Source organism: Cetorhinus maximus, chromosome 1 (assembly GCF_964194155.1).
Source record: "Cetorhinus maximus chromosome 1, sCetMax3.hap1.1, whole genome shotgun sequence".
NCBI lineage: Eukaryota > Metazoa > Chordata > Chondrichthyes > Lamniformes > Cetorhinidae > Cetorhinus > Cetorhinus maximus.
The window spans coordinates 98,522,285-98,548,838 of record NC_135879.1 but is presented as its reverse complement, the minus strand read 5'-3'; the positions used below and the strand labels follow the sequence as shown (position 1 = coordinate 98,548,838).

General features: G+C 41.3%; 1 protein-coding gene across 2 annotated transcripts in view; it reads right to left on the bottom strand.

Moving 5' to 3' along the window:
• The window catches only part of shroom3 (shroom family member 3), a 469,510-nt gene that overhangs the window by 155,526 nt on the left and 287,430 nt on the right, over positions 1-26,554 (bottom strand). The window contains exon 1 of one of the 2 annotated variants that reach the window (XM_078544303.1): positions 15,424-15,545. The exons of the other annotated variant lie outside the window; for it this stretch is intronic. The gene's annotated coding sequence lies outside the window, so the exon portion shown is untranslated. Of the gene's footprint in view, positions 1-15,423; positions 15,546-26,554 lie in introns of those variants that run through there. 2 annotated transcript variants of the gene reach the window in all.

The following is a 26,554-nucleotide window of genomic DNA, read 5'->3' as shown; positions in this document are numbered from 1 at the left end:
TCCTCGTGAATGTGCATGAATCCCAAAAAGCTAACATACAAGTTCAGCAGGTAATAGGGAAGGCGAATGTTGGCCTTTATTTCAGAGGGAATGGAGTATAAAAATAGGGAAGTCTTGCTAAAACTATACAAGACACTAGTTAGATCACACCTAGAATACTTTGAACAGTTTTGGTTCCCTTATCTAAGGAAAGGTATACTGGCATCGGAGGCAGTCCAGAGCAGGTTGATCCCGGGTATGGAAGGATTTGCTTATGAGGAGAGGTTGAGTAGGTTGGGCCTGTACTCATTGGAGTTTGGAAGAATGGGAGGCGACCTTATTGAAACATGTAAGATTCTTAGGGGGCTTGACATGGTAGATACTGAGAGTTATTTTCCCTTGTGGGAGAGTCTAGGACCAGAGGGCATAATTTCAGAGTAAGGGGTCACCCATTTTGCACAGAGATGAGGAGGAATTTCTTCTCTCAGAGGGTAGTGAGTCTGTGGACTTCTTTACTGCAGAGGGCTGTAGAGACTGGGTCATTAAGTATATTCAAGGCTGAGATAGACAGATTTTTAATCAGTAAGTAAATCAAGGGTTATGGGGAAAAGGCAGGAAAGTGGAGTTGAGGATTATCAGATCAGCCATGATCTCATTGAACGTGCCGAATGGCCTACTTCTGCTCCTATGTCTCAGGGTCTTATGGTCACACTTCTCCGCATTGAACTTCGTCTGCCACCTATCTGCCCGCTCCACCAACCTGTCTATGTTCTCTTGATGTTCCATTGTCCTCCTTGCCATTCACAACACTCCCAAGCTTCGTATCATCCGCAAACTTTGAAATTGTCCCCTGCACACCAAGATCTAGATCATTAATATATATCAGGAAAAGCAAGGGTCCTAATACTGACCCCTGGGGAACTCCACTACAAACCTTCCTCCAGCTCGAAAAATATCCATTGACCATTACTTTCTGCTTCCTATTTTTTAGCCAATTTTGTATCCATGTTGCTACTGTCCCTTTTATTCCATGGGCAATAACTTTTCTCACAAGTCTGTTGTGCGGCACTATATCAAATGCCTTTTGAAAGTCCATGTACACCACATCAACAGCATTATCCTCATCGACCTTTTCGGTTACCTCTTCAAAAGCCTCCTGAAAATTAGTTAAACACAATTTCCCCTTTAGAAATCCATGCTGGCTCTTCCTTATCAACCCATATTCTTCCATGTGCCTACTAATTCTATCCCGAATAATTGTTTTTAGAATCTTGCCCACCACTGAAGTTAAAATGGCTGGCCTGTAATTGCTGGGCTTATCCTTGCAACCTTTTTTGAACAAGGGCATAATGTTTGCAATTCTCCAGCCCTCTGGCACCACCCCCGAGTCTTGGGAAGACTGAAAGATTATGGCCAGGGCCCCTGCAATTTCTACTCTCACTTCCTTCAATATCCTTGGGTGCATCTCATCTGGTCCCTTACCAACTTTAAGTACTGACAGTCTATTCAACACTTCCTCCTTATCAATTTTGAACCCTTCTAGTGACAGAGTTTCTTCATCTGTCACCATGGCCTGGGTAGCATCTACCTCCGTGGTAAAGACAGATGCAAAGTATTCATTTAATACCCATCCCCACACTGATTTTTAATTTGCTACAGATTTGCCCACTCATTTAGACTACGTACCTTTGAAAATTCATTCACATACTGTACCGTGCCTCCTAGCTTAGTGTCAACTGAAAACTTAAATATATAACTCTCTATTCCATCATCCAGATCATCATGGATATGGTGAAGGCCCCATTAGAGATTCCTGGGTAACACCATTTGACAGATCCAGAGAGCAAACTGTTTATCCCTGCATTCTCTCTCTTCTACCTGCTAACCAATTGCGACAAGGCTACAAGAAATAGTTCGGCACCAGTGAAGGTATATTCCATCGAAAGGGAAGGGTAGGGCAAACAAATCCAGAGCTACCTGGATGAAAAAGGAGATTGAAATTAAGATAAAGAAGAAAAAGTGCGCTCGTGACAGGTGTCAGATAGAAAATACAATTGAGAATCAAGAGGAATACAGAAGATTCAGAGGGGAGGTGAAAAAGCAGATTAGAGAAGCAAAGAGGGTTTATGAGAAAAGTCTGGCAGCCAATATAATGTTAAAGTTAAAGCTAGCCGATTTAGGAATTAAATAAGGAAGCCCCTTTTCACACAAAGGGTAGTAGAAATCTGGAACCAATTATCTAAAAGGTAAGGATTTCAATGGATATGAAACTAAGTTGGGTAAATAGAGTTGAGGTACAGATCAGCCATAGTCTAACTGAATAGCAGAAGGGACTCAATGGGCTGAATAGCCTCGTCTTGTTCCTATGGAGTTTTCCAAAAGCATCATTAACCACAGTTAAAATGTTGGAAGATATCTTGTAACACAAGTCAGCATGGGAGAGGGTATACCCAAGTAATAATAAAACATCCGTAAGTAAAACATCTGACTGCCATGGATACGAGAATGTGCTATTTAATTTCAGGCTTTAAATGGGCACACCTCACTAATCGGAGCAGGTTGATCAGAAATTACTCAAGTTAATTAACCATATTCTAAATTAATGGGTGTTAATACTAACTGGACAGTTCTATTCTGCACAAATCTCCATTGAATATTAAGGTTGTTAAATTAACATGAGAGATTCATGAGGTGTAACTGCATTAAAATCAAATCCTAAGATGTTACAGCACAGAAGCAAGGTATTTGGCCCATGGCATCTGTCATGGAGATTTTCTCCACAGGGCTGTCTACTCTAATCCCATTATCCTGCTTGCTTCCTGTACTTTTTTTTTAAAGTAAATACAATGTTCTTCTTATTTCGCATTTCATATTTGTATTTCATATTTGATTTCTGCAGGCATAGAGGAGATGAGATACAAATTTCCTAATTTGTTGTGAATTTATCATTATTCAGCATCTAATATTATGGGAAAATGTACCTTTGATTTAGGCAAGAAAGAAAGACAGAAAGACAAACTTACATTTATACAGCATCTTTCACAATTTCAGGATGGACCAAAGCTCTTTACAGCTAATGAAGTAGTTTTGGAGTGTTGTCACTGTTGTAATGGAAGAAACACGGCACCTAATTTACACACAGCAAGTCTCCACAAACAGCAACGTGATAATGGCCAGATAATATGTTTTAGTCATGTTGATTGATGGCTAAATATTATTCAAGACACAGGAGAAAATTTCCCTGCTCTTCATTGAAACATTGCCACAAGATCTTTCATGTGCACCTGAGAGAGACAGGGTTTCAGTTTAATGTCCCACCTGAAAGACAGCACCTCTGACAGTGCAGCTCAGTACTGCACTGGAATGCCAGTCCACAGAAAAGAATAGTTTGGCAGGTAGTGCTCAGTAGATCGCAGAGGTATGGTGTGCATGTGTTACAAGTAGATATTATATATACCAGTATAATATGTATATATATAAAAAATATATACATAATATGCATTTGCACCAACATAATCAACTCTTTGACTCTCATCTTCCAGCATAAAATGGGCCCATTATTACATTTGGTTAGTTTCATTATGCAGGGCTTTCTTCTCTCAAAAACACAATAGCCAGGATTTTATGGCCCTGCCGCAGCGTCTCCTCCCGGCGGCTATGTCAAACCATTTAAATCAGTTCGGCGGAATATCCCACCGGGCAGGAGGGGCGGTAAAATCCTGGCCAATGAGTACTTCAAAAGGATCTTTTAATACTAGCGACTGGAGAGCTTTTAATTCAAGTATCTATTCCCTAAATCTGCTTTTGTGGCATTACATCTGATCTATTTAAAAACATATATGGCAACTTCCACATTATTAAAGGACTACTTTTGTCTGACAAGACAATTTACCAAATCTAGCGAGAAATGATTATGAACCTTTACAAAGTAAAGGAGATGAAAAGCCTTCTCTGTGACAGATCACACACATGCAGACATGTGAATTCACAGAAGAGGCCAACATACAGCATAGCATGGGGCAGTTTCAGCGTATCTTATTTCAGGGACTGAGCCTGCTTCAAAACTCTCCAATAAGCTGATGCTGACTCTTACTTAGTTGTTCTTGGACAGGGCAGTGGTAGAGGTATGACAACTGGCCTGTGTTTCTGGGCTTGGGAGAAGGAAAAAGAAGGAATGCCAGTCAGGGCTCTCAATTTTAATTGTTATTCACAGAATCAAAGAATCCTGCAGCTCAGACTGAGGCCATTCGGCCCATTGTGCCTGTGTCAGCTCTTTGAAAGAGCTACTCCCACTTTCCTGCCTTTTCTACAAATCCCTGCAAATAATGTACATGAGTTGTGCTAGATAAGGACAAGATTGGATTCTCCTGTGATGGTCAAATAGGCTGCAAAAGCTCACCATCTCAAGTGTAGAAAGACAAGGTACCAGTAGCCAGCACACACAAAATTCTGTGCACTCCAGTATGTGTTCAGGACGGGTGTGCAGAATACGGGGGAAAATACAGACAATGTTGCTCTTGTTCACCTTTCAGAATACATTAAATTGCAGTCACCCTCTTTTTAATGCATTACAGTGATGCTGAATGCTCCAGTCATCTGCTCTCTGTTGTAAATAACTTCTCTCAAAATGAAATCATTCCGGAGAGGCTGTTGCCATGAAGCGCCATGGATCACAACAGATGGTAGCGAGCTTTGTTCAGGGGGATCTGCTCTGAAGCCCTCCACTCGAGCATGCCACTAACATTCTTCACATGCCTCAGGTCGAAGTTTCACTGCTGTGCGCCTTGTTTCCAAGACAATCTACCCATATTGAGCTACACTTTGGCCTCTTATTAAGGTACGATACAATTCTCTGGATGACACTTTATAGAAATTCCTTCTACAAGAATTTGAACTTTGCTGTCTCCACTCCCCAGCGAAATGAAAAGCTTCACAAAGAATAATACACAGTAATACAATACATAAAGTGGCATTTTCAAACACCTATTTTCATCATTAGAACTTGCTGATTTATTTCATGAGAAAGGATGTTTCTTGGCTACAGACTGCAACATTCAGAATTGGGACATCTGAACTGGTTTTATCAAGTGTAGATGAAGGAATGCATTTAATGGCATTCTATTATTGACCTGAGAGTTGGTATGACTACAGACATATCCGAACAGGCTGGATTTATGTGTAAATGATGCATGCAGTTATTAATATGCAAATCAGCTAGCAACTTCTGATGAGGAGAGCTATCCCATGAAATGTGAATTACCACAAGTTATTGGCTGATTTGCATCACTCCACTGTTAGTTTTGTGAAAATGGCATCTCACACTAAGCTTCCCCATGAGTTTCATGAAGTTCTGCACTTGCACATCAAGTGCCCATTAAACTCACCATAGAAAGTTAAGTCAAGTAATTAATAACATAGTAAACACCCTTTTGATGGCATGATAATTGTTAATGACTGCTAATTAACCTCTCTTGCCTAAAAACAAATAATTATAAGTGTGAAATCTTATTCCTTTAGGATGTGAATTATTTTAGGAGATTTTAAAAATGACAAATATCAATTTTTTTCATTTTTTCTTATTCTTTTTGTCTCTTATTTTCTCTCTTTTAATCCAATCTTTCTTTCCTTCTCTTTATTTTGTTTTCTGTGCCCAATTTGACATTGAACTCACCCACTCTAATTCACCCTCCTTCTCAACCCTTCCTGTTTATTTGGGAAATAAATGAATCCTCATTGATTCATGAGATACATTGTTATTCCTGATGTTCTGGTTATTACTGGATAAATAAGGTTAGAGAGGTTTTGGGGGAGAATGGTGTGGTCAGCCATGCCAAAAGCTGCAAACAGGTTGAGAATGATGAAAAGGGACAGTTTACCTCTGCCAGGATCACATGGGATGCCATTTGGGGTTTTGATAAGAAGGCTAATGGAATGCTATCCTTTATTACAAGAGGAATTGAACATAAAAGTAAGGATGTTATACTTCAGTTATACAGGGCATTGGTGAGACCACATCTCAAATGCTTTATGCAGTTTTGGTCTCCTTATTTAAGGAAAGATGTAAATGAGTTGGAGGCAGTTCAGATGAGGTTTACTAGATTGATAGATGGAATGAATGGGTTGTCTTATGAGGAAAGGTTGGACAGACTGGGCTTCTTTCCACTGGAGTTCAGAAGAGTGAGGGGTGACTTGATTGAAGTATATAAGATCCTGAATAGTCTTGACAAGGTGGACGTCGAAAGGATAGTTCCTCTTGTGGGCGAGTCCAGACTAGGGGGCACTGTTTTAAAATTAGGGAGGGCGCCCTTTTAGGACAGAGATTAGGAGAATTTTTTTCTCTCAGAAGATTGTGCAATTTTGGAACTCTCTGCCTCAGAAGACGGTGGATGTGGGGTCACTGAATATTTTTAAGGTGGAGGTGGATAGATTCTTGTTAGGCAAGGGAATTAAAGGTTATTGTGGGTAGTTGGGAATGTGGAATTCGAAACACAAGCAAACCATGATCAAACTGGCATAGGGTAAATAAAGTCAAGGAGTTAAATGCGTGACTCAAAGATTGGTGTAGGAGGAATGGATTTCAGTTCATGGGGCACTGGCACCAGTACTGGTGTGGGAAGGAGCTGTTCCGGTGGGATGGGTTTCACTCGAGCCATGCTGGGACCGTGTCCTGGCGAAACGAATAGCTAGGGCTGTAGAGAGGGCTTTAAACTAAACAGAGGGGGAGGGTTCTGGAGAGGGGATAAGTAGACTTACAAAGCAAAAGAATATGGCAGCATTGCAGGGCAGCTACTTAGGTAATGATACCCAGAGTGTGACAGGAAGGGACAGAGTGTACAAACATTAAAAGAAAGCAGCAAATAGGGTCAAAGGGGGAAAAAAATAGTAAAAAGGCAAAATTAATGACTCTTTACTTAAATGCATATAGTATTCGGAACAAAATAAATGAATTAATGGCACAATTAGAGATTAATGGGTATGATCTTATAACCATTATGGAGACATGGTTACAAGGAGATCAAAGCTGGGAACTAAATATTCAGGGGTCTGTGACTTTTTGAAAGGACAGGCAGGAAGGAAAGGGTGGTGGGGTAGCTTTGTTAGTACGAGATGGAATAGGTATGATAGCAAGAAATGACTTTGGATTGGAAGATACGGAATCCATATGGGTGGAGGTAAGAAATAACAAGAGGAAGAAGACATTGGAGAGAGTAGTCTATAGGTCCCCTAACAGTAGCTATGCTGTCGGATAGAGAATAAATCAGGAAATAATGAGGGCATGTAAAAAAGGCAGTATATTAATCTTGGGTGACTTTAATCTCCATATAGATTGAGAAAATCAAATTGGCAGAGGTAGCCACGAGCAAGAATTCATACAGTGTATTCAGGACAGTTTCCTAGAACAATATGTTGTGGATCCAACCAGGGATCAGGCTATTTTGGATCTAATAATGTGTAATGAGGCAGCTTTAATAAATGATCTCAGAGTAGAAGATCCCCTAGGAAACAGTGACCATAACATGGTGGAATTTAGCATTCAGTTTGAGAATGAGAACCTTAGTTCGGAAACGTCTGTGCTAAACTTAAATAAGGGTAATTACAAAGGAATGAGGGCAGAGCTGGCTGGAGTGGACTGGGAAAGGAGTTTAGCAGGAAAGATGTTTGATGAACAATGGCAGATGTTTAAGAAAATAGTTCATGACTCACAACAAAGATATATCCCAATGAGGAAGAAGGATTGTAGGAAGGGGATAAACCAACCATGGTTAACCAAGGAAGTGAAGGATAGTATCAAAGTGAAAGACAAAAACATACAATATGGCAAAGATTAGCGGTAAGACAGAGGATTGGGAAAGTTTTAAAAACCAACAGAAGCTGACCAAAAAAAAATAAAGAGGGAGAAAATAAACTTTCAGGGTAAACTAGCAAGTAATACGAAACACACAGTAAGAGCTTCTTTAAATGTATAAAAAGGAAGAGAGAGGCCAAAGTCAATATAGGCCCCTTAGAGGCTGGGGAAATAATAATGGGGAACCAGGAAATGGCAGAGAAGTTGAATAAATACTTTGCAACAGTCTTCACTGTAGAAGACACTAATAGCATACTAAAAATCACTAAGTAATCATGGGGCAAAAATGGCAGAGGAAATAAATACAATAACTATCACTAGAGAAAAAGTACTAGGGAAACTAATGGGGCTAAAGGTCGATAAGTTCCCTGGACCTGATGGGTTGCATTCTAGAATATTATAGGAAATAGCTGCAGAGATAGTGGATGCACTGGTAGTAATCTTCCAAGAGTCCTTAGATTCTGGAAAAGTCCCAGAGGATTGGAAAACTGCCAATGCAACACCCTTATTCAAAAAGGGAGAGAGTCAAAAAAACAGGTAAATGTAGGCAAGTTAGCTTAACATCCGTCATTAGGAAAATGTTGAGGTCTATTATAAAGGGTGTAATAGCAAAGCATTTAGAAATGCATAATATAATCAAGCAGAGTCAGCATGGCTACATGAAGGGGAAATCATGCCTGACAAATTTATTAGAATTCTTTGAGGAGGCGACAAGCAGGATAGATAAAGACAACCAGTAGCTGTAATATTTGGATTTCCAAAAGGCGTTCGATAAGGCACCACACATAAGCTACTTAATGGGCTGAATTTTCCTCCCTTCGGGGGGGTTGTGCGGGGGTGGACGGGAGCGAGTGCAAACCCGATTGGTGCCCCCAACTGGGTTTGCACTGCCATTTTACATGGGCGGGCCAATTAAGGCTTACCCTGAAGCGCTGAGCAGAGATGCCTCAGGGAGATCAGTTTAAGGTTTTAAAATTTAAGTAAAGGAAAAAAAACTTTCAAAACATGCCCTCTCATGTGACAGTGTCACATGAGCTGGGACATGTCAATGAATTTTTAAAATAATTTTTATTGAATTTTAAAACACTTAATGAAACCTTATCCCGCCCGTGGATGAGGTTTCATGAAAAATGCGAAGGCCGCCTGGGCTCTTCACCTGCCCTACAACCTTAAGGTTGGATAGGCAGCTCCGTTAAGTGTTTTAATTAGTTTTTAACAGGCCTTTGACAGTTCGGCGGGAACGCCGCCAAGTCGGCTGTGCGCCTGCTGAACTGAAAATCTAAATGACGCATGGTGATGTCAGGACGCCCACCCAACGTCACCGCGCATCATTTTACGCATCGCCCCCGCTCACCAACCGGAAAATTCTTCCCAAGATAAGAGCCCATGATGTTGGGGGTAGTATATTAGCATGGATAGAGGACTGGCTACTAATAGAAGACAGAGAGTTGGGATAAGGGGAGGCATTTTCAGGATGGCAACCTGCAACTAGTGGAGTGCCACAGGGATCAGTGCTGGGGCCACAATTATTTACAATATATATTAATGACTTAGGTAAGGGAAGTGGATGTACTATCACCAAGTTTACAGATGACACAAATATAGATGGGAAGGCAAGTGGTGAGGATGACGCAATGAGTCTACAGAGGGATATAGGCAGGTTAAGTGAGTGGGCAAAAACGTGGCAGATGGAATATAATGTGGAAAAGTGTGAGTTATGAATCCCAGAAAGCTAACATACAAGTTTAGCAGGTAATAGGGAAGGGAAATGGAATGTTGACCTTTATTTCAAAGGAAATGGAGTATAAAAATAGGCAAGTCTTGCTAAAACTATACAAGGCACTAGTTAGACCACACCTAGAATACTGTGAACAGTTATGGTACCCTTATCTAAGGAAAGGTATAGTGGCATTGGAGGCAGTCCAGAGAAGATTCACTAGGTTGATCCCGGGGATGGAGGGATTCTCTTATGAGGAGAGGTTGAGTAGGTTGGGCCTGTACTCATTGGAGTTTAGAAGAATGAGAGGCGACCTTATTGAAACATATAAGATTCTTAGGGGCTTGACAGGGTAGATGCTGAGAGGTTATTCCCCCTTGTGGAAGAGTCTAGGACCAGAAGCCATAATCTCAGAGTAAGGGGGCACCCACTTAAAACAGAGATGGGGAGGAATTTCTTCTCTCAGAGGGTAGTCAATCTGTGGAATTCTTTACTGCAGAGGGCTGTACATGCTGGGTCGTTAAGTATATTCAAGGCTGAGATAGACAGATTTTTAATCAGCAATGGAATCAAGGGTTATGGGGAAAAGGCAGGAAAGTGGAGTTGAGGATTATCAGGTCAGCCATGATCTCATTGAATGGCAGAGCAGACTCGATGGTCTGAATGGCCTACTTCTGCTCCTACGTCTTATGGTCTTATCTTACTGAATGGCGGAGCAGGCTCGAGGAGCCGAATGGTCTACTCCACTCCTATTTCTAATGTTCTTATGGAAACCTGATTGGAAAGATTCAAACGTGGAGCTCTGGGGACTATGGGCAGAGATTTGGGAGGCAACACCATGTTCAAGGCCTTTATAGAGAAAAGGAATTTGAAATGGGGCTATAGTTTGGAAGAACAGAGGGATCAAGGGTTTTTTTTGAGGAAATGGGTCGTGATGGCAGATTTGAAAGAGAAAGGGATGACACCTGAAGACAGAGGACTGTTAACAATATCAAGTAACACAGGGAACAGGAAGAAAATTGGGTTGTAATGTTCCTCGTAAAATTTTGATGTTGTGCACACCCGGTTTTTTCAATGCATGGTACCTTTAAGTTTTTTCGCATCCCTGCTCATGACCTGCATTTAACATGGAACAAGGCCTACATGGTAGCTTCCAGGATCAACACACCCACACACTCATACAAACACTGACTGGATGGTCTGCAGTATTAGGTTCAAGAAAATAGGATCTGGTCTCATGGGCAAGTTGAGCTCAGGGAGGACATAGAAGGAGATTAGAAAGAACTGAAGCAAGATGTAAGTCCAGGGTTAGGTCAGGGGGAATCCTTAGAGGAGGTTTGGCCCATTGGGATAGGGGAAGGGAAGGTATTGGTAGAGGCAGCTGATTGGATGGTCTCGGTTTAGTAATAATGAAATCCATGAGCTCCTTGCACTTGTTGGAGGTGAGGGTGGAGGAGACAGGGGAGAGCGGTTGAAGAAAATGAGTTGCAGTAAAGAAAAGACACTGGGGCTTACTTTTGCAGTCCAGGGTGATCCTAGAATACTGAGCAGATTTGGCAGATGAGAGCAGGATCTGACTGTGTTTTATGTGGTTCTGACGGTGAATGACTAAACCAGTTGACCATCATGTCCATTCAAGTCGGTATCCATTCGATTTAATACAGCAGTGATGATGGCCGTACCAGGGGAACAGCTAGGGTGAGAGAGAATAATGGTTTTATTAGGGATTGGGGCATCATGGGTTTAGGTAAGAGTATGGTTGAGCAAATCAGTAGCTGCAGATATGTTGTGGTGAATAAGGGCCAAAGGTTAGATAGTTGCGATTTCAAAAGTGTATTGAGTGAATTGGGAGAAGGGCTTTTTTTCCCAGGGGCAAACACAGAAGGTGGAAAGGTGGAGAATGATACAAGGAAGTGATCAGAGATGGCTTTATCAGTGACTAACACGATGGGAATAGCAAGACCACATGCGGTGTCAAGGTAAATGGCTTGGCTGAGAATATGGGTAGAAGGGATTATATGGAGAGAGGTTAAGGGAGAGTAGGAGGGCAGTGAACTCAGAGGAGGGTGAGCATGATGGGTTGAAATTACCAAAGATATCCTTTGGGGAATAGTGAGGCATGGCTGTTTCAGCTGGTGCAATTCTTTTTTAAATCACCAGACTCTTTCCCCTATTTTATGAAACACAGGCCTCTTTTACATTGTCGTTAGTTGTTCCAGGGTAAAAAAATGTTCAAATGGAGACTAATGACCTCCGCGGGACAGTCTCGGATTTACCTCTACTGTTATCACCACTCCTGAGTAATGTGCAGTGTAGGCTTCAGGACGATGATTCCCACAGCTAAAATTACTTCTCTTTATTTTTGCTTTCTCAACTTTCTTTCCCTCTCGCAATCCAATTTTTCTTTCCCTCACTTTACTTATATTTCTGTATCTGATTTGGTATTAAATTCACCACTTTAACTTACACTTTCTTGTTCAAAGTTTGTGCTGTTCATGTCACAATCCTTTAATCTGACTGATTAAGGAGATACTTGCCCTGTTTGCTCAGATCCCAGGTGCCCTGTACAGGGTATGTGCCAGTTCCATCTTGCATTTTCTGCAATTTGTTGCGCAAAAATGGGCAAAGACAAGTCTAACTAACAGCAGGCACTTTGTGTTGGCTGCCACAAGAGCAACTCCACAAGAATTGTATCTGCTGATGAACTGAAGCTGTTTTAATATCTGGCGCTTTATTTGTATCGTAGACCATCCTTTAAGACAAAGTTGAATTCATACTTTTAGCTGCAAATTCCCAACACTAGTGAACCTGTAATTGTTTTAGTCATTGAAATCATAATAAAATTGTGTTGTAGTTCTGTGGCTCCATTTTTGGTTATGAAAAATTTAATTAGCTAAGAAATTGCTATTTGAATGGAGAATAGTGGGCACAGCATTGATTACAAGGCAGTAAATAAATACAGGGTTACAGATGACATCAAACAAAGAGAGAACCCTTGGATGATTTCAGTATCATAATGACATTTCTAAAATTACTCATTTATTTGTACTGCTTACAGTTTTAATTTTAAGCACAGTCTTATACTATTCTCATTTTGTTTCCGTGGTTATAAATTCTGACAATGTAGGCCTGGAAAAAGTCTCAAGAAAGGGTAACAACCCATTTCACCCAATGGAGTCGATATATTGGAACATTAGATTAAAGCATAAAATAAATGTATATTAATTTAAGTCACAGCCAAACACTTCCATGCCAAGTGATTGATACTTTATTTTGCTGCATTAAAATGGCTCATCAGCCCAATAGTTAAACAGGTCACAGATTTTCTTTTGGGGGGAATGGGGAGCGAATTGTAAAACTATATTAATCTTAAGGGAAGACTTTTGCTAAACCTTTAGTCTAATGTGTCCAATTTTAGACATCACACTTTCAGGAAGGATAGCAAGGCCTTGAAGAGGGTGCAGAGGACTTTTACTAGAATGCTACCAAGGATGAGAGACTTCAATTTGTTTTGAGACCAGAAAAGTTGATAGGGAGAAACTGTTTCCACTGGCAGAACTGACAGAAGGTTCAATAACCAAAGGATACAGATTTAAACTAACTGGCAAAAGAACTGCAGTTGGTTGGACAGGGTGGGTGGGGTGGGTGGGGGTGGGGGGAGATAGGAAAAATTATTTTACACAGTGAGGTGTTATGATCTGGAATGCACTGAGAGAGCGGTGGAAGCAGATTCAATAATAACTTTCAAAAAGGAACTGGATATTTACCTGGAGACAAGAAAATAGTAAATAGGAACTGGAGTTGACCATTCGGTCCTTCGAGCCTGCTCCATCATTCAACAAGATCATGGCTGATCTTCTACTTCAACTCCACCCTCCCAAACTATTCCCTTATCCCTTGAATCTCTTGGTACCCAAAAATCTATCGGTCTCCATCTTAAATATACTCAACGATTGAGCATCCACAGCTCTCTGTTGTAGAGAATTCCAAAGATTTCCAACCCTTTGAATGAAGAAATTTCTCCTCATCTCAGTCCTGAATTGCTGATCCCCCATTCTAAGAATATGGGCTAGATTTTCATTGCAGGTTCCTAATCCCAAAGCAGGGGTAAATTCCAGATTAGGAACCTGGAACTGTCAGCGGGGGATGCTAGAAGTGATTCTTGAGGAGGCAGCCAATAACGGATAAACCCTCCAGCACTGGAAGATCAGGAACCACAACCGTTGGAGCTGGGGGCTGCCGATATAAATAACGTCGTTCAAGAGAGTGGGGGGGATTAAAAATGGCAGGTGGATCGCTGGCCCCAGTCTGCTAGCAGGAGGCCGCCTCCATCCATCAGACGGGATTCAGTCTCAGCATGGGTGCCGGGGTGAGGGGTGGTGTGCCCTGATTGCTGACTGGGAAATTCCAGTTGGCGTCTGCACAGTGGCCTTAACAGGCCCTTTATGGTGCATTTTTGTCTACTCACCACTTGCAGGTGGGTATCATCTCCACCAGGAAACTGGCATGCTGGGCAGCAGCGGGATATTGTGGACCCACCCGCCTTCGTTCTTGCCTCCATAGCCCATCCAAAATCCAGCCCAATGGTCTCATGTTCTAGATTCCCCAGCCAGGGGAAACAGCATCTACCCTGTAAAGCTCCTTAAGAATTTTATAGGTTTCAATTAGATCACCTGCAATCCTTCTAAACTCCAGGGAATAAAGGTCTACTCAAATAGGCCAATTCCCTCATGTCCAGAACCAGGCTAATGAACCTTTGTTGCGCTCCCTCAAGAGCAAGTATGTCCTTCCTTAGGTAAAGAAACCAAAACTGTGCGCACAATTCCAGCTGTGGCCTCACCAATACCCTGTATAATTGCAGTAAGACTTCTTTACCCTTATACTCCAATTGCTTTGTAACAAAAGCTAACATACTTGCCTTCCTAATGATTGCTGTACCTACATGTTAACTTTCTGTGCTTCATGTAGAAGCACACCCAGGTCCCCTTGAATGTAAACATTTCCCAGTCTCTCACCATTCAAAAGTATTCTGCTTTTTTTACCTACCGAAGTGGATAGCTTCACGCTTTGCCACACTGTATTTCACCTGCCATGTTCTTGCCCGCTCATCCAAACTGTCAATATCCCTCTGCAGCCTCTTTGTTCCTCCTCAACTCTTACCTTCCCACCTAAAAGGAAAACATTTGCATGGCTTTGGAGAAAAATCAAGGGACTGGGACTGATTTGTTTGGTCTTTCAAAGAGCCAGTGCAGGTACCATGGTCCGAATGACCTCCTTCTTTATTGTACAATTTGATGACTAAGTAGAAAACAATGTACAGCTTCATAACCACCATCATAAGGGTTTCAAATCATAACCTGCCATGATGTGTAAACAGGATTTTTTTTTGCTGTCATTGTGACAAGAAGAATTGGTCTGCTACTTTCTGACTTACTTGAGTGAGGTAAATTCAAAGCTCGATTTAGGATGGCATGAAATATCCGAGGAGTCACTTGTGTATCTATTAACAGAATGCCCAAAGTGCTTTCGGCAGAGGCCTGTAAGTGATTGCCTGCGCTTTCCTTCCATCTGCAAATGGTGAGTGAGTGACAAGGGAAAAAACAACTTATAATAAAAAAAGTCGTTGTTCTTTCAGAGAACTCAAATAGATGTCTTGTGTATTAGATTGCCCACAAGAAAGTAATTATTAGAAACGTATGATGAAGCTGCAGGATACTTGGAAGATAAAACAGTAGATTTAATTAAATTCATCAAGCTAAATCTATATTTCTAAACAGAGAACTGCTCAGCCCTGATCTTTGCATCAAAAGATCAACTAGAATAGACTCAGTAATCCTGGCAAGTTGCTGCAGAAAACAAAAAAGCACAGTTGAGTACATACCTCAGGCATGGTACATGTCAGTGAGTAAACGCAGAGAGATATACTGCTTCCATATCAATCAGTACCACAGGCTTCCCAGCAATAATTCAGCAACAAAACAGTTTAAGAGCCTGCAGTAAGACTCTGTTTCAGCACAAGAAAGGCTTCCTTAAAACAAACAAGGCACAAGCAATCTCAATGAGGGCACCTTGCAGCAAGGAAGTGTTGACCAGACAAATAGAAACGTGGCTCAAATTACTTTCCTCCTCCAAACCAATCACAACCAACTTAACCTGAAACTATGAAGTCACAAAGCGTTCTCGTACACTGATTGCCAGTTTCTGTGTGAAAGAAAATAACACCTGATACCCAGGAAATGTTGCCAACTACCCGCACATTGCCAAAAGAAATGAATTACAATAGTGGTCTCAGGCTGTTTAAGGAAAAGAATTAATCTAAATGACTGCTTTAGACTTAAAGATACCAGATTTAAAGCTTTTTTTAAGTACTGCTTTAAAACTCCTCCTCTTCCCACATATGAATTTATAAGTAATACCTGTTCCTTTCATTGCTGACATATGTAACTAAGGGTGGTTCAGTGGGAGCAATTTAGTGGTCACCACAGATATGCACAATGTTCAGCAATTAATACAGCCATTACAGAGGAAAGTTTCGGAAGCCTAAACCAGCAGTCATATCTCATGACCAACAGTCACTTGGCTGCTCAAATAATTTATTTTCAGTCATTGCTGTTCCCTAGTAAAAAAAAATTCACACATAACTACCATACAAGCTATACTTCAGGTTCCATAAACAATACTTCAAATGTTATGATCTGGAATGCACCATTGGAAAGGGTGGTAGAAACAGATTTAATATTAATTTAGAAAAGGGAATTGGATATATACTTGAAAGGGATAGATTTGTAGAGCTATGGGGAAATAGCACAGGAGTAAGACTAAACTGGATAGCTCTTTCAAAGTGCCAGCACAGTCACGAAGGGCCAAATGGCCTTGTCCTGTGTGGTACCATTCTATTCTAATAGCCAGGCAGCACCTTATATTCTCCAATATCACTGGGGGGTGGAAAAGCAAAGCATGTGGTGAGATAAATTTTAATTATTTTGTTAAATAAAAATTTGGACAGCTAAGGCTGCGGTCACTATAATTAGTGGCAGTATCCCAGGCTAACAAGAGTAAAAAGCAGCCTCTGGTCCCTCTTCTGAATGCTATTCAGTGACCCATGCCCAAGGTGCATGTGTGGGGAGATTGGGCAGGGGCAAGACTAGGCATGGCTACAATACTCCTTAGAGTCGAAGATTCTCATGAGATGAACTGCCGAGCCCCACAGACGATGAATGGCTATTTGAGCAGAGGACAAGAAGATGCTAATGCCTGTGAAACTGCATGCTTGCTTCATCTACCACTTTCAGGGGGAAAGAGTCAAAAAAAGGAGACATTCTTTCCTGCCCAGAGAAAATTAAACTTCATTAATCTACTAGAACAGCCAACACTTAAATTGCGAAAACTCCAGCACTGGGGTTTGACTTTAGTATAGCCAATCCACAAGTCTCTGCATAAAATACCATTTGCCGATTAATCAGCCATGTGAAATCTTCACTCACTCTTACAGTGAATGTCTAGTCTCTGAGCTGTTGGGCTATAGGAACTTTGCACAGCTTCACAAGAACTCTGCAAAAACTGAGAAAATAGGACAGCTCACAACTGGATGGAAAGGTCATATTGCTACCAATGTTAGGAAGTAAGTACAATTTAAACTGGGATCCCTATGGTTTAAATCATCCAGACAAAATCCAACTTGCTGATTTACTGTTGGTAGAGATGATGAATGGGCTTCAGGCAGGAACTCTGCAGATGTAATTATTTCGACTAAAAGTCTCTCAAAAATAAATCACTGGGCTCTACTGAGGAATCACCCACACTAATCACCTCCAAAGATACTACTCCCTGAAGAGTGAGAGGCCCTTTTGCTCAAACAAATAACATGAAAGTTATAGAAACTTGTTTGTTCTCATTTTAAGAACCTTCACGTAAATATTCTTTCTTGAGAGATCCCTTGATACAAGTAAAACAAAATCTTTTGAAAATCCTACACATTGATGTAGGCAAGGGGGTTTTAAAACACATTCTCATCAATTGGGTGTTCAAAGGGCAGTAAAGCAATCCAACAGAATAATGTTTGCAAACACATTCAAACACCAGCCATTTAAAAGTTGATGAAAAATTACCCCATGTTACCCATTTACTGGGAATGTTAACTTTGTATAAAAATTGTGTCCTCTATATAAATAATACAATATTTGCACAAGTATTAAAATAGGACATCACCAAAAGCAATTATTGCAAAAGACAGTCTTTTGGGATATGAGTGAACCCTAATGCTGCCTTTAAAAGACAGTGTACAATGTACACAATACATGGGCATTCCCTAGGGTATAATATACCAGGTGGAAATTTTCAGAACAAACAAATAATTTCATTCAAAGAAATCAAATGAGGGATAAACCCTTAGCTACTGATTACACAACTCCATCTTCAATCCACCCTTAAGTCGTGGCTGAAGCAAGATGTTCACACTTTAATATCACCACACTGATGGTGTGAAAACCACAAAAATGACATATTCATACTTCTGGATGTCTGCCTCCAACCATGAAGGGGGAAATCAAGCTTATGTCAAGTTCTATAAAGTGCATTTCAGTTGGCAGAGTAACTTAATTCATGTTTTAATTGACATTACATAAGGATGGACATGTATATTTCACTATTCATTAAGTTATATATTTAGTGGATAGTTAATTAATTGTGAGCATTTTGGACCACTATTTAATCATAAACTCAACTAAATCCTTTACTTTGAATGCATGAACATACCTGAAGTTAGTTTTCACTCTATATTTTAAACCAAAAAGACATTTGGCACAATTCTTTGGTTACTGGACTAAGCAAATTTTTCTGCTGGACAGGCAAGCCACAATATCACAATGAGCACAAAAACATTTTCTTTTTCCCCTCCTCTTCCCACTAACACTCCCATTTGTAAACTCATCAGCAGATTTCATTGTCAGCAACAATCTGAGTACAATTACGTCAGGGCTTCCTGGGACAATTCATCTATTCATTTCTACCTGGGCCCTTTGAGAAAGCACCTCTGCTTTCATCAGGTGTTTCCTGTTGTTGAATGGGATTCCTGTGTCAAAATTTGCTTCCTGATCTGGGAGCGAAATTGAAGAACGCCTTCTCCCCTCAGAGTCTGTCAGCTTTACTTCCATCAAAGGACACAACTAGAATATTTCTGGAGATAAATAGCAGGTACAGAAGGATGCAGTAATTGCACAGGTTATTATATAGATTTTATCTTTCAAATGAATCTTAAAAGAAGGACCAGGTGTGAGCAAGGCTTCATGCTGTTGATATAAAATCCATTCATAGGCCATCTATTCTATAATACACCATAAAGAAATGAGAAAATGATATAGTATATAAGCAAAATACTGCAGATACTGGATATCTGAAATGAAATTTTAAAAATGCTAGAAATTCGACCAGCATTTCAAAGTGCATACCATGGGCATGAAACTGGCCCATGGCTTTGAGGCCCTGTGTTCCAAGTGTTCGCTGCCCTTGCCTAGTTCCATGTCAGATCAGAGACCTTCACTGAGCAACACAGCTTTGTAGGTTTTAAAAAAGGTATGTGCAAAAAGTTTCTGGATAAGCATGAAATATTGCCTATTTACAAACATGCAATCACAATATGATTGGACAGAATGAATACAGTTTAAACATAGGGAAATCGAGTTTGACAAATCTATCAACTTTTTGAGGGTGCAACTAGTAAGGTAGATAAGGGGAAATCCGTGGATGTAGGCTATTTGGATTTTCAGAAGACATTCTATAAAGTACCAAGTAAAGGTTGTTTCACAAAATTAAGGGTCATGGGATTGGGGTGAAAAGTAGCACGGATTGAGGATTGGTTAAACAGAAAACAGAGAATTGGAATAAACAGGTCATTTTCGGGACGGCAGCGTGTAACCAGTGAGGAACTGCATGAATCATTACTTGGGCTTCAGTCATTTACAATCTATATCAATGATGTAGATGAGGGGATGGAGTGTAATGTATCTAAATTATTTGGTGATAAAAGTTAGGTGGGAAAGTAAGGTGTGGGGTGGATGCAAAGAGGCTGAAAAAGGAAATGAACTGGTTAAGTGATTGATTAAGTGAGGTGGAAGATGGAGTATAATGGAGCATAGGAAGGGTGGAAAAGCAGAATATTTTTTCAAAGGGTGAGGCACACTAGAAAATGTTGGCATGCAGAGGAATTTGAAGATCCTTGTATACAAATCGCAGAAAGTAAACATGCAGGTATGCAAGCCATGAGGAAGGCAAACAGTATATCAGCATTTACTACAAGGGTGTTGGAGAATAAGGATAAGGAAGCCTTGTTGAAAGTAGATAGGGCTTTGCTGAGACCACACTTGGACTACTGGATATAGATTTGGCCTCCTTACTGAACGTTCAATATACTGAGGGCGGAATTGTCCCAGATTTGTACTAAGTGACGAAATGGGCATGTAAAAAGACGTATTACCCACCGGCCGCAATGGCAGGTTTTCACTTCCTGCCTCCTTATTTATGCAGCCACAGGAAACATGCTGCGTTGCTGGCGGGCAGCCTCCAATTTGCCTGCCATGCCGCTTCCTCACACTGGGCGCCATATTTAAACTGCAGTCATGTGCACACTTCTCAATGCATGGAGCCAAGAACTGTTCCAGTAAAGACATGGCCCCAAAAGCCAAGAAGAGTACAGCCCCCCGATTCAGTGATGCAACCCTGGGACACCTTCTGGACACTGTGGAGGCCCACCGCGATGTCCTTTACCCCCGTGTTGGCCGCAGGAGGCCCATCAGTCTCACCACTCCGGCTTGGGAGGCATTGACAGGGACGGTCAGTCCCAACACTGCACACAAGAGGTCGGCCATCCAGTGCAGAAAGAGGATGAATGATCTCATCCGTGCTGCCAGGGTAAGGCAAACATCTCATCATTCTAAACTCACACACTCACAAGCCCATCACACATTCACTGGCATCTCACTCACTGCCAGCTCAAGGGACATCACCACTTACTCTCTCACACGCACCCTCACATCTCCATCTGACCTCATCTCCTCTGGAGACTTCCTCCTCACTCCTCACCATCTTGAGGCTACTTGCACAGATCAGCATGTGCACCCCCCACACACACCCTGGAATCCCCTCCTTCCCCAGTACAGCCCTCCCCCTGCATCCTCTTCTCTTGCCTGAGGCTGCTTCTCCCCCTTCCCCAAGCAAGCCCTAGCCCTGCAGCCGATTAAAAGCCACCCCCACCTTACAGCTGGTCTGGTAGGTAGAGACCTGCCCATGAGGCCTCCCTCCCCAAAGGCGATGTGGTGCTGCTTGCAAAGCAAGGTAGACAAACAAACCTCGCAGTTCTGAACAAAGTGCAGCTTGCCATGTGAAACATGTCAGCGTGCAATCACGTCAATGTGTTCGGATGATCAAGTGTGGGGGGATTCCAGGCTGACACTTCAGTGCAGTACTGAGGGAGTGCTGCACTGTCGGCGATCCTGTCTTTTGGATGAGACATTAAATCGAGACCCATCTGCCCTCTCAGGCAGGAGTAAAGGTTTGATGGCACAAGTCTGAAGAAGAGCAGAAGAGTTATCTCCGGTGTCCTGGCCAATAGCTATCCCTCAATCAACATTACAAAAACAGTTTAGCTGGTCACACATTGCTATTTGTGGGAGTTTGCTGTTTGCAAATTGGCTGCTGCTTTTCCTATACTTCCTGCATTACTGCAGTGACTACACTTCAAGAAGTACTTCATCGACTCTAAAGCACTTTAGGACTTGAGGGCAAGAAAGGTGTTACATTAATTCAAGTCTTTTTTTAAGAAAATACATACTTCAAAGAAATTCTTCCAATAATTCTCAATAAAGACCACGTGGCTGATGAATTTCATTTTGTCAAAGTATATAGTTTCAAAGCATTCACTTAAAAGAGGAGCAAGAATTTGGCAACATACATTCACCTCCCACAAAGACAACCCTTCCCCTTGATCTTGGCAAGGATCTTTATCATTTCAGATCCCTAAAGTTATTCTTTAATTTTCTAACTACATATTCATCACCCAACTATGTCCTGCTTCAGCTCATCTGCCACTGAAACCCTCAATCATGCCTTTGTTAATTCTAGACTTGACTATTCCAACGCACTCCTGGCTGGCCTCCTACATTCTACCCTCCATAAACTTGAGGTTACCCAGAACTTTGTTACCCATATCATAAATCGCAACAAATCCTGTTCACCCCTCATCCTGTGCTTGCTGACCTACATTGGCTCCTGGTCAAGCAATGTTGTGATTTTAAAATTCTCATTCATGTTCCTCCATAGCATCACTCCTCCCTATCTCTGTAATCTCCTCCAGTCCCATAACCTCGCAAGGTATCAGCGCTCATCTATTTCTGGTATCTTAAGCATCGCTGATTTTAATCACTCCACCATTGTTGGCCGAGCCTTCAGCTGCCTAAGCTCCAAAGACTGGAATACCCTCCCTATACCTCACCACCTCTCGACAACTCTTTCCTTCTTTAAGACACTCCTTAAAACCTAACTCTTTGACCAAGCTTTTAGTCAGCTGTCCTATCTCCCTATGTGGCTTGGTGTCATATTTTGTCTTATAATGTATCCTTGAAGCACCTTGGAACATTTTATTACATTAAAGACACTATATAAATGTAAGCTGTTGTTGTATGCTGCGATGTCGAAACTCAGACATGTCGGCTAGTAGGAGGCAGTTAGTCCAAGCGCTCCACCAGAGATAGAGATAGAGAGACAGGGAGAAGGAAAGAGTACATCTGAGGTGGGGGGCGGGGAGTGGGCATGTGGGGGGGTTGGGGTGGTGTGAGAGAGAAAAGCGTGCATGGAAAGCATAACACCGTTTAGTGGACTTTCTACTGGTCACCACAACAGCTGCTTTGGTAGAGACTTGACAGAGATGTGTGGCCTGCCTTTACCACTGGATATGGTGCATGGTGAGCCAGCACAGAGAAACTGGGGAAAACATAAAAAAAAAACAAAAAAAAATGTTATTGTATGTAAGTAAAGACATATGTATGTGTAATAAGACTACTACATTTGAAGAATTGAAAGGATTTTACAGTTCAGAAACTTTTTTTTATAGTTTTGTTACTCTAGAATGCAGTGACAATGGGTCTGATGTACTTTATTTCTTTGACATTACTAAAGATCATTGCACTTTGCCTAGCAATCGGGGGCAGAATTTTCAGGTTGGCGGGTGGGCGTGATTGATTGGTCCGGGAGCAGCTGGAGAACGGATTGCCGGCCAGGGAACTGACCGCCAAATGTGATCGGCCTACGATTGCGATTTCACGCTGGCTGGCCAATTAACAACCAGCCAGCGTGAAGTGCGCGCTGAGGAGCTCAGCGCTGCCGGGGTGGGGGCGGGAGGAACATGGGCGCTGACGTAAGCCCAGGTGAGCGCGGAATGAAAGCTCCCTGAAGGCAGAGAGCTGCCTCAGGGAGCTGAAGACTTCAAAAGTATTAAAGATTTTAAAATCAGAACAAAAATGTCCAAGCATCACAAACAGTCACCTGAACATATACATTATAAAGATGCTGTCCATAGATTTTTATTTTTTTAAATTTAATAAGAGAAACCTCATCCTGCCCTTGGATAAGGTTTCATGAAAAATGCAAAGGCTGCCTGGCCGATTAGCCCATCTGCCAACCGTAAGGTTGGACAGATGACAAAAAATCAGGGACAATTAAAACTTTAATGGGCTTAATCGCCCTCTTCATTGTCGGCGGGCGCGCTTCCGACTTTTGCCGCCGCATGCCTGCCGACCGAAATATCACGCAAGTGTGGGATGATGTTGGGACACTCGCCCAGCATCATCCTGCGCTATTTTATGCTTGAGCGGGTTGGGCGCGTGCCCACAAGCCTGAACTGAAAATTCTGCCCCTGGATTCGATGACATACCCTATTAACACAAAGATCTATATTAAAGGCAGAAACAACGCTGTACATACGTGGGACATGCAAGGCAGTTATCATTAGGTTTCCTGAAAGCTGAGCAGGATATAAGATTGCAATTTATCAGAGCTTTTATTTACATAAATGCGACAAGCTACTTTCCTCAGTGTCACGTCAGGTAATATAATACATGAGCGTCTTCCTAATTATTGAATTTGGTACGCATCTCTATCAAGAAAAATTGAGTTCTCAACTTTCAAAGCTTGACACGTAAAATAAACAAAACGGAGATTTGTCTTAAATTTCATCAGAGTAATCATTTTGTACAATGACAATATAATTTCATGAGAATGAAAATTTCATCGAATTTCATGGGAAATCCTTGCACTTATAGATCACTAAAACAATTCCCGAACACTGACTGACTGGGCATAAACAGAACAGCCTTTTCCCGCATGAGGATTAAATAAAGCAGAGGGAATCTTGTGGAAATCATGCCAAACCTTTCAAGTCTTAGAAGTAACACTGAATAGCAATGGGTGTAATTTCATGGCAATCATGAAATTTAAGTTCCGCCATTTTCCTGATGCCGAATATTATTCTATCTAGGATGTAATTTCTCCTTCTGCCACATACCCATGACCTGTTTCATTACTGAATTGCCCACCCTTCCCCACCCCCAAATCCCTACACACATCTTTCTCAGATTCCTGGAAGCAACTTTCTTGTGGTTAAGATGAGAACAAGGAAAAAAATATTAAAAATTTGGTGAAAACACGAAGAACATAGTTAAACAAAGGACCTGTTAACCTGGCTATCTGGAGGGTTATGTCTTTCCAGCGTTCTCTGTTTGTTTCCCCATAACTATGCATGTGCAGCACCAATCTGCTCTCCTGTTGTACTTTGCAATAATAGTTAAGAGTCTGCAATTGGTACCTTAGGAACAAGCAGAGGTTGCTTTAAGTAATTTATGCCTAATTTAAGAAAGGAGTTTTTTACCCCACATTTTCTCCTCATTTCTTCTGGAGTTGTTAATTACTGTTGGGGTGTGGTCCCTACACATTAGGTCTCCTTCAGTACCTTGCCAAAGTGACCAGTCTTCTTGTTACTACAGCTAGACAGTGTCAAACAGGCCCAGGGAGATAGACCTCAGTCTTATATTCATCAAAAATCCATGCATGAATACCTTCTATGCAGGGAAGTCACTTAATTGAGATCAAAAGCATTTGATCAGGCTAATTCTACCCATTCTTAGCCAAAGAGCACTGAGGCCAACTATGGTGCTTGCACCACAATCACGGCTGGGATGAGCTAACCGGATAGCTCACTGCCAGAAAGGACACTGGAGTTACTTTATATGCTTACAATGTGATTTGCAGACGCTTCGCACTGGTTTGAAATGTAAATTTTCACAATCAAAAATGTATTGAAAATTGCCACAACTCTTCTGAAACCTTAAGGAAAATTGCAGACATCATATCAGATTGCTTGCATAATAAATATCCCATTGTGGTTCTTTTGCTGTCAAGAAAGTTTTTTTATTGAGTCAAGTGGGCATAACTGTTAAATACCCTGAAGAAGTACAGCTTTTGGTGTCATGGGCTTGGCAAGAATTCTGCACGCAGCTCCTCTAGCTTTAATTACGTTAACAGTACTATGTCACAGGTTGGGCCAGGATACGTGGTAAGGATGCTCTATTTCCATTTGTAGTGGCAAATGAATCCTTAACAATTGCCATAAGGACAGAACCATAGTAGAATTAAATGAGTACAGAGCACAGTATGTATATGCTTATGCTGAAGATGACAGATTGCTACTGTTATAGAGCCAAGGACTCCCTCCTCCACCAGATGACTAACATGGGGTTATAGATTGTTTTCAGATAGAAAGTTAATATTCTAAGTCAGGGGTTTTCCTGTTAACATGTGAACTCTGATTGTTCCTCTGATTGTTTTTCAAACATTTTTTTTAACCCTCATTTCAATATAGGACAGTAGTCACAATGGTCTTAGTCATAATAAAAGAGAAAGTGCTGAAAAAATCTCAGCAGGTTTGACAGATCAGTGGAGAGAGAGACAGAGTTAACGTTTTGAATTGAATGACTCTTCTTCAGAACTCTCATTTGACTCGAAACATTAACTCTGTTTCTCTCTCCACAGATGCTGCCAGGCCTGCTGAGGTTTTCCTGCATTTTCTGTTTTTATTTCAGATTTCCAGCATCCGCAGTATTTTGCTTTTATTACAATGGTCTGCATGCTTGTTCAAGCCTTAGCATGGAAATGTCAGGGTTGTGTGTTCCAGCCAATATTTCTTGTGTCTCACTGCTACCCTGTTTGAAGTTAGCTGTGGTAGTTTGGAACAGTTTGGTCTCAGCACAGTTCATTCACGATTTATCCAGATCATGCTGAGGACAGATAATTCTAAATTAGAAGATCACAGGGTAATAATAGATGAGGAAAATCATTTGGCTCATAGATTCATCCATCTAGAAAAATGCTCTGGTTCCTCCCATTGCAGCAGTAAATTGTTTTTTAAAATGCTGCCAAAGTGTTTGCCTCCGCTGCTGTAGCTGAAAGTCTATTCCATATGACAATCACTCTTCTAAGTATTAACCTTAGTTCAGTGGTATCACTTTCACTTCCAAACTGGTAGAATGTGGATTCAAGCCCTACTCCAGATACTCCAATACATAATTGTGAGTGAATTCTAAAAGAAAATTTTACAAACTAATTTCCTAAATTAATATATTCTGTTAGCAAACACCAATAAGGGCAGTAAATTATTCAGTAAACAATGAATGTGAAATCACTGCTTCATTCTAAATGTCACCAAAGACAAACTTCTCCATTTTTAATCAAATTTGGTGTTCCTGGGAACCATCCTAATCGGTGACAGAGCCCACTCACTCAAAGCACGAGTGTAATGAAACCGTGGCTGAAATCCAGCTACGTCAAACTATGCAGTTACATCTACTTACTGTAATATGGATGGACAGTTTCCTTTTGCCAATTCACCAGGATATTGACAGCATGATACAGGCATTAGATTATCTTCAGGAATTCCTGCACTCAATTAAAATCACTAAATCATATATGCG